The sequence below is a fragment of the Salmo trutta genome, unplaced genomic scaffold, assembly GCF_901001165.1.
Source record: "Salmo trutta unplaced genomic scaffold, fSalTru1.1, whole genome shotgun sequence".
NCBI lineage: Eukaryota > Metazoa > Chordata > Actinopteri > Salmoniformes > Salmonidae > Salmo > Salmo trutta.
Window position 1 is genome coordinate 825,020 of NW_021823319.1, and position 12,303 is coordinate 837,322.

Genomic DNA, 12,303 nt, shown 5'->3' on the forward strand with positions numbered 1-12,303 from the left:
CTCCCCCCGACTGCTCAGTTTAATCGGGCGGCCAAGTTGGTTCCAACTTCTTCCATTTCAGAATGATGGAGGCCACTGTGTTCTTGGGGACCTTCAACGCTGCAGAAATGTTTTGGTACCCCTCCCCAGATCTGTTGCCTCGACACAATCCTGTCTCTGACCTCAACAGGCAATTCCTTTGACCTCATGGCTTGGTTTTTGCTCTGACATGCACTGTCAACTGTGGGACCTTATATAGACAGGTGTGTGCCTTTCCAAATCATGTCCAATCATTTGAATTACCACAGGTGGACTCCAATCAAGTTGTAGAAACATCTCAAGGATGATCAATGGAAACAGGATGCACCTGAACTCATTTTCGAGTCTCATAGCAAAAGGTCTGAATACTTATGTAAATAAGGGTATTTCTGTTGAACAAATTTGCCAACATTTCTAAAAACCCGTTTTTCGCTTTGTATTATAGGGCTATTGTGTGTGATTGCTGAGGGGAAAAAAATCATATTTACTCCATTTTAGAATAGGCAGCAACGCAACAAAATGTGGGAAAAGTCGAACGGGTCTGAATTCTTTCCCGAAGGCACCGTACCGGTGCCTACAAGCACCGTAAGATAAACTAGGATAATACTGTAGTGGAAACATGTACCGGTGCCATACAAGCACAGTAAGATAAACTAGGATATATCTGTAGTGTGTAACCCATGTACCGTTGCATACAAGCACAGTAAGATAAACTAGGATATATACTGTAGTGTGTAAACCATGTACCGGTGCATACAAGCCACAGTAAGATAAACTATGGTATATACTGTAGTGTGTAAACCATGTACCGTGGCATACAAGCACAGTAAGATAAACTAGGATATATACTGTAGTGTGTAACCATTGTCCCAGGTGCATACAAGCACGTAAGATAAAACTAGGATATATACTGTAGTGTGTAAACCATGTACTGGTGCATACAAGCACAGTAAGATAAACTAGGATATATACTGTAGTGTGTAAACCATGTACCGGTGCATACAAGCACAGTAAGATAAACTAGGATATATACTGTAGTGTGTAAACCATGTACCGGTGCATACAAGCACAGTAAGATAAACTAGGATATATTACTGTAGTGTGTAAACCATGTACCGGTGCCATACAAGCACAGTAAGATAAACTAGGATATATATACTGTAGTGTGTAAACCATGTACTAGGTGCATACAAGCACAGTAAGATAAACTAGGATATATACTGTAGTGTGTAAACCATGTGTACCGGTGCATACAAGCACAGTAAGATAAACTAGGATATATACTGTAGTGTGTAAACATGTACCGGTGCATACAAGCACAGTAAGATAAACTAGGATATATACTGTAGTGTGTAACCATGTACCGGTGCATACAAGCACAGTAAGATAAACTAGGATATATACTGTAGCTGTGGTAAACCATGTACTGGTGCATACAAGCACAGTAAGATAAACTAGGATATGTACTGTAGTGTGTAAACCATGTACCGGTGCATACAAGCACAGTAAGATAAACTAGGATATATACTGTAGTGTGTAAACCATGTACGGTGCATACAAGCACAGTAAGATAAACTAGGATATATACTGTAGTGTGTAAACCATGTTACTGGTGCATACAAGCACAGTAAGATAAACTAGGATATATACTGTAGTGTGTAAACCATGTACCGGTGCATACAAGCACAGTAAGATAAACTAGGATATATACTGTAGTGTGTAAACCATGTACTGGTGCATACAAGCACAGTAAGATAAACTAGGATATATACTGTAGTGTGTAAACCATGTACCGGTGCATACAAGCACAGTAAGATAAACTAGGATATATTACTGTAGTGTGTAACCCATGTACCGGTGCATACAAGCACAGTAAGATAAACTAGGATATATACTGTAGTGTGTAAACCATGTACCGGTGGCATACAAGCACAGTAAGATAAACTAGGATATATACTGTAGTGTGTAAACCCTGTACCGGTGCATACAAGCACAGTAAGATAAACTAGGATATATACTGTAGTGTGTAAACCATGTACCGGTGCATACAAGCACAGTAAGACTAAACTAGGATATATACTGTAGTGTGTAAACCATGTACCGGTGCATACAAGCCACAGTAAGATAAACTAGGATATCTACTGTAGTGTGGTAAACCATTGTACCGGTGCCTACAAGCACAGTAAGATAAACTAGGATATATACTGTAGTGTGTAAACCATGTACCGGTGCATACAAGCACAGTAAGATAAACTAGGATATGTACTGTAGTGTGTAAACCATGTACCGGTGCATACAAGCACAGTAAGATAAACTAGGATATGTACTGTAGTGTGTAAACCATGTACGGTGCATACAAGCACAGTAAGATAAACTAGGAATATACTGTAGTGTGTAAACCATGTACTGGTGCATACAAAGCACAGTAAGATAAACTAGGATATATACTGTAGTGTGTAAACCATGTACCGGTGCATACAAGCACAGTAAGATAAACTAGGATATATACTGTAGGTGTAATCCATATACAGGTGCATACACGCACAGTAAGATAAACTAGGATATATATACTGTAGTGTGTAAACCATGTACCGGGCATACAAGCACAGTAAGATAAACTAGGATATATACTGTAGTGTGTAAACCATGTACGGTGCATACAAGCACAGTAAGTTAAACTAGGATATATACTGTAGTGTGTAAACATGTACTGGTGCATACAAGCACAGTAAGATAAACTAGGATATACTGTAGTGTGTAAACCATGTACGGTGCCTACAAGCACAGTAAAATAAACTAGGATCTATACTGTTAGTGTGGTAAACCAGTACTGGTGCATACAAGCACAGTAAGATAAACTAGGATATATACGTAGTGTGTAAACCATGTACTGGTGCATACAAGCACAGTAGTTAAACTAGGATATATACTGTAGTGTGTAATCCATATACCTGTGTGTACATAGACAGTAAGATAAAACTAGGATATATACTGTAGGTGTAATCCATATACAGGTGCATACAAGCACAGTAAGATAAACTAGGATATATATACTGTAGTGTGTAAACCATGTACCGGTGCATACAAGCACAGTAAGATAAACTAGGATATATACTGTAGTGTGTAAACCATGTACCGGTGCATACAAGCACAGTAAGATAAACTAGATATATACTGTAGTGTGTAAACCATGTACCGGTGCATACAAGCACAGTAAGAATAACCTAGGATATATACTGTAGTGTGTAAACCATGTACCGGTGCATACAAGCACAGTAAGATAAACTAGGATATATACTGTAGTGTGTAAACCATGACCGGTGCATACAAGCACAGTAAAATAAACTAGGATATATACTGTAGTGTGTAACCATGTACTGGTGCATACAAGCACAGTAAGATAAACTAGGATATATACTGTAGTGTGTAAACCATGTACTGGTGCATACAAGCACAGTAAGTTAAACTAGGATATATACTGTAGTGTGTAATCCATATACCTGTGTGTACAAGCACAGTAAGATAAACTAGGATATATACTGTAGTGTGTAATCCATATACCTGTTCATACAAGCACAGTAAGTTAAACTAGGATATATACTGTAGTGTTAATCCATATACCTGTGCGTACAGCAGTAGCTTCTCTGTGGCCTCTGGGTCTTTGTTCCAGATGAGGTTCTCACACATGAGCAGGAGCTCCTTGTCAATATCATCATAGACAGGCAGGCTGCCAGCGTTCACTATGCCCATGTCCATGCCATCCTATAGGAGACAGCAGGACAACAGGGTTACTCATGTAGTGATAACGTAGTAGGTCCAGTAGCTAGCTAGATGTCGATAGCCACTGGCTAATGCAGTAGGTCCAGTAGCTAGCTAGATGTCGATAGCCACTGGCTGACTCATGCAGTGCTAACGTAGTAGTGCTGGGATGGTTAACGTTAGCATGCTAGTTGGCTAGCAATATTGCAGGCGCGGTAGAGGAAGGTTCCACCTACCTTGATGCGCGGTAGAGGCAGGTTCCACCTACCTTGACGGCGTGGTAGAGGAAGGTTCAACCTACCTTGATGGCGTGGTAAGAGGACGGTTCTACACTCCTTGATGGCGCAGTAGAGGCAGGTTCAACCTACCTTATGGCGTGGTAGAGGAAGGCTCACCTACCGTGATGGCGCGGTAGAGGCAGGTTCCATCTACCTTGATGGCGCGGTAGAGGAAGGTTCAACCTGATGGCGTGGTAGTCGAAGTTCAACCTACCTTGATGGCGCGGTAGAGGAAGGTGCCCCTACCTTGATGGCGCGGTAGAGGAAGGTTCCATCTACCTTGATGGCGCGGTAGAGGAAGGTTCAACTTGATGGCGTGGTAGAGGAAGGTTCAACTTGATGGCGTGTAGTAGAGGAAGGTTCAACCTACCTTGATGGCGCGGTAGAGGAAGGTGCAACATACCTTGATGGCGCGGTAGAGAAAGGTTCCACCTACCGTGATGGGCGCGGTAGAGGAAGGTTCAACTTGATGGCGTGGTAGAGGAAGGGTCAACTTGATGGCGTGGTAGAGGAAGGTTCAACTTGATGGCGTGGTAGAGGAAGGTTCAACCTACCTTGATGGCGCGGTAGAGGAAGGTTCAACCTACCTTGATGGCGCGGTAGAGGAAGGTTCAACCTACCTTGATGGTGCGGGTAGAGGAAGGTTTCAACCTAAATTGATGGCGCGGTAAGTAGGAAGGTTCAACCTACCTTGATGGCGCGGTAGAGGAAGGTTCAACCTACCTTGATGGCGTGGTAGAGGAAGGTTCCACCGACCTTGATGGCGTGGTAGAGAAGGTTCCACCTACCTGAGGGCGCGGGTAGAGGAAGGTTCCACCTGATGGCGCGGTTGAGGAAGGTTCAACCTACCTTGATGGCGCGGGTAGAGGAAAGTTACCCTACCTTGATGGCGCGGTAGAGGAAGGTTCCACCTGATGGCGTGGTAGAGGAATGTTCACCTACCTTGATGGCGCGGTAGAGGAATGGCTCTACCTACCTTGATGGCGTGGTAGAGGAGGGTTCCACCTACCTTGATGGCGTGGTAGAGGAAGGCTCCACCTACCTTGATGGCATGGTAGAGGAAGGTCAACCTACATTGATGGCGTGGTAGAGGAAGGCTCCACCTACCTTGATTAGCGTGGTAGAGGAAGGCTCCACCTACCTTGATGGCGCGGTAGAGGAAGGCTCGACCTACCTTGATGGCGCGGTAGAGGAAGGTTCAACCTACCTTGATGGAGCGGTAGAGGAAGGTTCAACCTACCTTGATGGCGTGGTAAAGGAAGGCTCCATGCATGGCCTCTCTGATGACCTCCATGCCTCTGAAGGAGAAGGACAGGTTGGACAGGCCTCCACTGATCCTGGCCCCAGGCAAACAACTCCTATAGAGAATATATATATATATATACACATTAATACTGTAGTATATACTGTTAGAAGGACAGGTTGATCCTGGCCCCAGGTAAAGACTCCTACAGAAAACACAGTATGGGTCATTTACAGCCTGGAAGCCCACACTGCCATGCATGTTGTTTGCAATCCCCCTGAGGTTAAATTACCATCTCTTTCATTTCACATTACATTTTAGTCATTTAGCAAACGCTCTATCCAGAGCGACTTACAGTAGTGAATGCATACATTTCATAAATTTTTTTCTCCGTACTGGCCCCCCCCCTGTGGGAATTGAACCCACAACCCTGGCGTTGCAAACACCACCACCAACTGAGCCACACGGGACACAGGACCTTTCCCAGGCAGACCCTGGACAGCTGAGTAACATCACCACTGGTATCAATATAGAAAAAAAACACAGTCCCATAGAAATCCCCCCCTGGAGAGTGACAACGATAAGCAGTGTTGTGACCGCTTAGCAGAAACATTAACCCGGTCTCAACTGACCTTGATGAGCCTTGTGGCTCTGATGAAATTGATGGCGTACTCGCTGTGTTCCTCCATGCCCGTGCCGATGGTCAGGATGTTGGGGTCGAAGATGATGTCGTTGGGGTCAAAGCCCACTTGAGTTACCAGGAGGCGATAAGCTCTGCTACAGATTTCGACCTTGCGCTCTGTCTCCGTAGCCTGTAGGAATCAGAGAAGACAGCTGTTCCAAAGGTCTGATTGGTTTCCCCCCCTGGGAGCCAACGGTCTTTTTTTATCCATGAGGTAACGGGATCCAAACCCCCCCATTGTCGTAGGAGTAGTGTTGCAGTCTGCCAAGCACCCATAACCCACAGCAGCATGGGATGGAACCCTACCCCACCTTCCACTTTCATCCTGTCCCCCCCCCTCTCTCTAAGAATGTACAGCAGCAAGAAAAAGTATGTGATCCCATCGGAAATACCTGGATTTCTGCATAAAATGGGTCATAAAATTTGATCTGATCTTCATCATCTAAGTCACAACAGACAAAACAGTCTGCTTAAATTAATACAAACAATTATATGTTTTCATGTCTTTATTGAACACACTGTGTAAACATTCACAGTGCAGGGTGGGAAAATATGTGAACCCTTGGATGTAATAACTGGTTGACCCTCCTTTGGCAGCAATATCCTCAACCAAACGTTTTCTGTAGTTGCGGATCAGACCTGTACAACGGTCAGGAGGACATTTTGGACCATTCCTCTTTACAAAACTGTTTCAGTTCAGCAATATTCTTGGGATGTCTGGTGCGAACTGCTCTCTCGAGGTCATGCCACAGCATCTCAAATCGGGTTGAGGTCAGGACTCTGACTGGGCCACTCCAGAAGGTGTATTTTCTTCTGATGAAGCCATTCTGTTGTTGATTTTCTTGTGTGTTTTGGGTCGTTGTCCGTTGCATCACCCAACTTCTGCTGAGCTTCAATTGGCGGACAGATAGCTTAACATTCTCCTGCAAAATATCTTGATAAACTTGGGAATTCATTTTTACGTCGATGATTGGACTCCAGGTTAGTTTCTACTGACTCCATTAGCTTTTGGAGAAGTCATTATCCTAGGGGGTTCACATAGTTTTTCCAACCTACACTGGGAATGTTTAAATGATGTATTCAATAGACAAGAAATACAATAATTTGGTGTTATTAGTTTAAACAGAATGCGTTTGTCTATTGTTGTGACTTAGATGAAGCAGATCAAATTTGTTGACCAATTTATGCAGAAATCCAGGTATTTCCAAAAGGGTTCACATACTGTTTCTTGCCACTGTATATCCTACCATCTCTTTTCCAGCTGTCAGTCTCACCTGACCCTCCTCGTCGAAGGCCATAACAACCACGGCAGCCCCGTAGCTCTGACAGTCGTAGCTCTCTAGAAAACTCCTCTTCTCCTTCCTCAGACTGATGCTGTTCATATCACTTCCCCTGACAACACTTCAGGCCCGCCTTGATCACCTCGAAGTTAGACGAGTCTATACACAGAGGTACCTAGGGGAGAGAGAGAAGGGAGAGAGGAGAGGAGAGAGAGAGAGATAGAGAGAGAGAGAGAGAGAGAGAGAGAGAGAGAGAGAGAGAGAGAGAGAGAGAGAGAGAGAGAGAAGAGAGAGAGAGGAGAAGAGAGAGGAGAGAGAGAGAGGAGAGAAGAGAGAGAGAGAGAGAGAGAGAGGAGAGAGAGAGAGAGAGAGGAGGACACCTGGAAGTTAGACGAGTCTATACACAGAGGTACTAGGAGAGGAGAGAGAGGGGAGAGAAAGAGGAGAACTGGGAGAGCTGGGTAAGTGAACTTCAGCTTTAGTAAGGGCCTAAAGGACTTATTCTATAGATGAGCTCTGCTCTTCCAGTGGTCTTGTTTTCCCTGCATCTCCTAGCACTTCAACGATGTGGTTCAGCTTCCTGTAGCTCAGTACATAGTAACATTACCTCTTCGGTACAGTATCACGGGAAATGGTTTAGAAAACATGATTAAACATCAAGAGTGTGCAGGTATCTTATCTTTTGAAATGTCCAGTTGATTCCTACCCTGGCGATGTCCGGCTCGGAGGCTATGAGACAGCAGAACCGGGCCATGGCGGCTGGACCCTCCAGCATCCCCTCATCCATGTTGATGTCCAACACCTGGGCTCCCATCTCCACCTGGTCTTGGCTATGCTCAACGCCTCCTGGAGACAGACAGGGACCCGGTTCACGACAGGACCAGTTCACAGGGGACCAGTTCACAGGGACCGGTTCACAGACAGACAGACAGGGAACCGGTTCACAGACAGGGACCCGGTTCACAGACCCGGTTCACAGACAGGGAACGGGTTCACAGACAGGGACCCGGTTCACAGACAGGGGACCCGGTTCACAGACAGGGGACCCGGTTCACAGACAGGGGACCCGGTTCACAGACAGGGACCCGGTTCACAGACAGGGACCCGGTTCACAGACAGGGGACCCGGTTCACAGACAGGGGACCCGGTTCACAGACAGGGAACCCGGTTCACAGACAGGGACCCGGTTCACAGACAGGGACCCGGTTCACAGACAGACAGACAGGGACCCGGTTCACAGACAGGGACCCGGTTCACAGACAGGGGACCGGTTCACAGACAGGGGACCCGGTTCACAGACAGGGGACCCGGTTCACAGACAGGGGACCCGGTTCACAGACAGGGGACCCGGTTCACAGACAGGGAACATGTTCAGTCAGAGGGTTGTGTTCAATATGCACCAAAAACACAAGAAGATAAACTGAAACAGAGAGAAACTACCTGAACTTGTCCAATAAGTCATTTTTAGTTTTGTTTCAAAAACGTTTTGATACGGTGTTCCCTACTAAACATGACCCTGGTACACCAGACATGGGTATAGAAGATAAGATATTTCAAGCTACAACGATCAATGCGATCTGTATTCGACTTGAGTTTTATTTCAGGTGGTATAACGAGGAGGATTAAAAAGGAGAGAGACAGTTCACCTCATAGTTTCCCGACATGATCAGCTTGGCGAACTTCCTCGATCCGGCCACGTTGCAACGCTCGCCGATGTTAACGAAATTAGTGTACGGACCGATCCTGAACGGCTCCAGACCTGCGACACAAAAATACATGATCAAGCTGTGGTGAAATGCTTATCAGTGGTTTGCTGCTGCTGCTGCTACTGTCCATCAGTGCTACCGTGACTGAGAAAGGTACATCTCAGAGCAGGTCTACTGTAGGATCAGGTCCTCACTGTCTATATGTCATTATATTCATTATTATCTTAAAAAAAATAAAAAATGAAAAGGCAGAACTGATCCTAGATCAACACTTCTACTCTGCAAGGCTTTAAAAAAAAAATACCAGCCCTGGACACAGAGCTCATCTAAATTCTTGTTGTTTTCTACCTGCGAGTAGCATGTAGTCCTGAAAGACGTCAGTAGGGGGCACTCTGGGCTGGCAGTGCTTCACTTTCTCAGCAATGGCCCTGAACACACACACACACACAGAGAGATTTATTAGTTTCATATCTATCAGTCCCTATATCTATAGACAATATATCAGTTCTATATCTATAGACAATCTATCAGTTCTATATCTATAGATAATCTATCAGTTCTTATCTATAGACAATCTATCAGTCCTATAAATATAGACAATATATCAGTTCTATATCTATAGATAATCTATCAGTTCTATCTATAGATAATCTATCAGTTCTATATCTATAGATAATATATCAGTCCTATATCTATAACAGCAGTATAGACAATATATCAGTTCTATATCTATAGACAATCTATCAGTTCTATATCTATAGACAATCTATCAGTCCTATATCTATTGATAATATATCAGTCCTATATCTATAGACAGCAGTATAGACAATACATCAGTTCTATATCTATAGACATATATCAGTTCTATCTATAGACAATATATCAGTTATATATCTATAGACAATATATCAGTTCTATATCTATAGACAGTATATCCGTTCTATATCTATAGACAATATATCAGTTCTATATCTATAGACAGCAGTATAGACAGTATATCAGTTCTATATCTATAGACAGTATATCAGCTCTATATCTATAGACAGTATATCAGTTCTATATCTATAGACAGCAGTATAGACAGTATATCAGTTCTATATCTATAGACAGTATATTAGTTCTATATCTATAGACAGCAGTATAGACAGTATATTAGTCCTATATCTATAGACAATATCAGTTCTATATCTATAGACAGCAGTATAGACAGTATATCAGTTCTATATCTATAGACAGTATATCAGTTCTATATCTATAGACAGTATATCAGTTCTATATCTATAGACTGCAGTATAGACAGTATATCCGTTCTATATCTATAGACAGCAGTATAGACAGTATATCAGTCCTGTATCTATAGACAGTATATTCGTTCTATATCTATAGACAGTATATCAGTTCTATATCTATAGACAGCAGTATAGACAGTATATTAGTCCTATATCTATAGACAGTATATTAGTTCTATATCTATAGACAGTATATTAGTTCTATATCTATAGACAGCAGTATAGACAGTATATTAGTCCTATATCTATAGACAGTATATTAGTTCTATATCTATAGACAGCAGTATAGACAGTATATCAGTTCTATATCTATAGACAGTATATTAGTTCTATATCTATAGACAGCAGTATAGACAGTATTTCAGTTCTATCTATAGACAATATATCAGTCCTATATCTATAGACAGCAGTATAGACAGTATATCAGTTCTATCTATAGACAGTATATCAGTCCTGTATCTATAGACAGTATATACGTTCTATATCTATAGACAGCAGTATAGACAGTATATCAGTCCTGTATCTATAGACAGTATATCAATTCTATATCTATAGACAGTATATTCGTTCTATATCTATAGACAGTATATCAGTCCTATATCTATAGACAGTATATCAGTCCTATATCTATAGAGAGCAGTATAGACAGTATATCAGTCCTATATCTATAGACAGTATATCAGTCCTATATCTATAGACAGTATATCAGTTCTATATCTATAGACAATATATCAGTTCTATATCTATAGACTGCAGTATAGACAGTATATCCGTTCTATATCTATAGACAGCAGTATAGACAGTATATCAGTCCTGTATCTATAGACAGTATATTTGTTCTATATCTATAGACAGTATATCAGTTCTATATCTATAGACAGCAGTATAGACAGTATATTAGTCCTATATCTATAGACAGTATATTAGTTCTATATCTATAGACAGCAGTATAGACAGTATATCAGTTCTATATCTATAGACAGTATATCAGTTCTATATCTATAGACAGTATATCTGTTCTATATCTATAGACAATATCATCGTTCTTATCTATAGACAGCAGTATAGACAGTATATCAGTTCTATATCTATAGACAGTATATCAGTTCTATATCTATAGAAAGCAGTATAGACAGTATATCAGTTCTATATCTATAGACAGTATATCAGTTCTATATCTATAGAGAGCAGTATAGACAGTATATCAGTTCTATATCTATAGACACTATATCAGTCCTATATCGAGACAGTATATCAGTTCTATATCTATAGACAATATATCAGTTCTATATCTATAGACAGCAGTATAGACAGTATATCAGTTCTATATCTATAGACAGTATATCAGTTCTACATCTATAGACAGCAGTATAGACAGTATATCAGTTCTATATCTATAGACAGTATATCAGTTCTATATCTATAGACAGTATATCAGTTCTATATCTATAGACAGTATATCAGTTCTATATCTATAGACAGCAGTATAGACAGTATATCAGTTCTATATCTATAGACAGCAGTATAGACAGTATATCAGTTCTATATCTATAGACAGTATACAGTTCTATATCTATAGACAGTATATCAGTCCTGTATCTATAGACAGTATATCAGTCCTATATCTATAGAAAGCAGTATAGACAGTATATCAGTCCTATATCTATAGACAGCAGTATAGACAGTATTTCGTTCTATATTGCTGGACAGTAGCCGGTCAGAGGACAGACAGTCACCTGATGTGTGCAGGAGTCGTTCCACAGCATCCACCAACCAGATTCACCAGACCATCTGTAGCAAAGTCCTACACAAATAAGAGACAGTCAGAGTGTATACAAGCTGTAATGATACAATGGCTAGGAGGTCAATTGCAGACTGTCAGCTTCAATTCGGGGGTATTTTCATCCATATCGGGTGAACCGTTTAGAAATAACAGCACTTTTTTTGTACATAGACCCCCCCATTTTAGGGGACCAAAAGTAATTGGGACAAATTCACTTATGTGTAGTAAAGTAGTCAAAGGTTTAGTAGTTTGTCCCTCTCCCCAT

The 12,303-nt window shown here is 41.8% G+C and overlaps 1 pseudogene; it reads right to left on the reverse strand.

The window, feature by feature from the left end:
• The window catches only part of LOC115190096 (methionine synthase-like), a 38,698-nt pseudogene extending 29,683 nt beyond the window's left edge, over positions 1–9,015 (reverse strand).
• Positions 9,016–12,303: the final 3,288 nt, after the last annotated feature.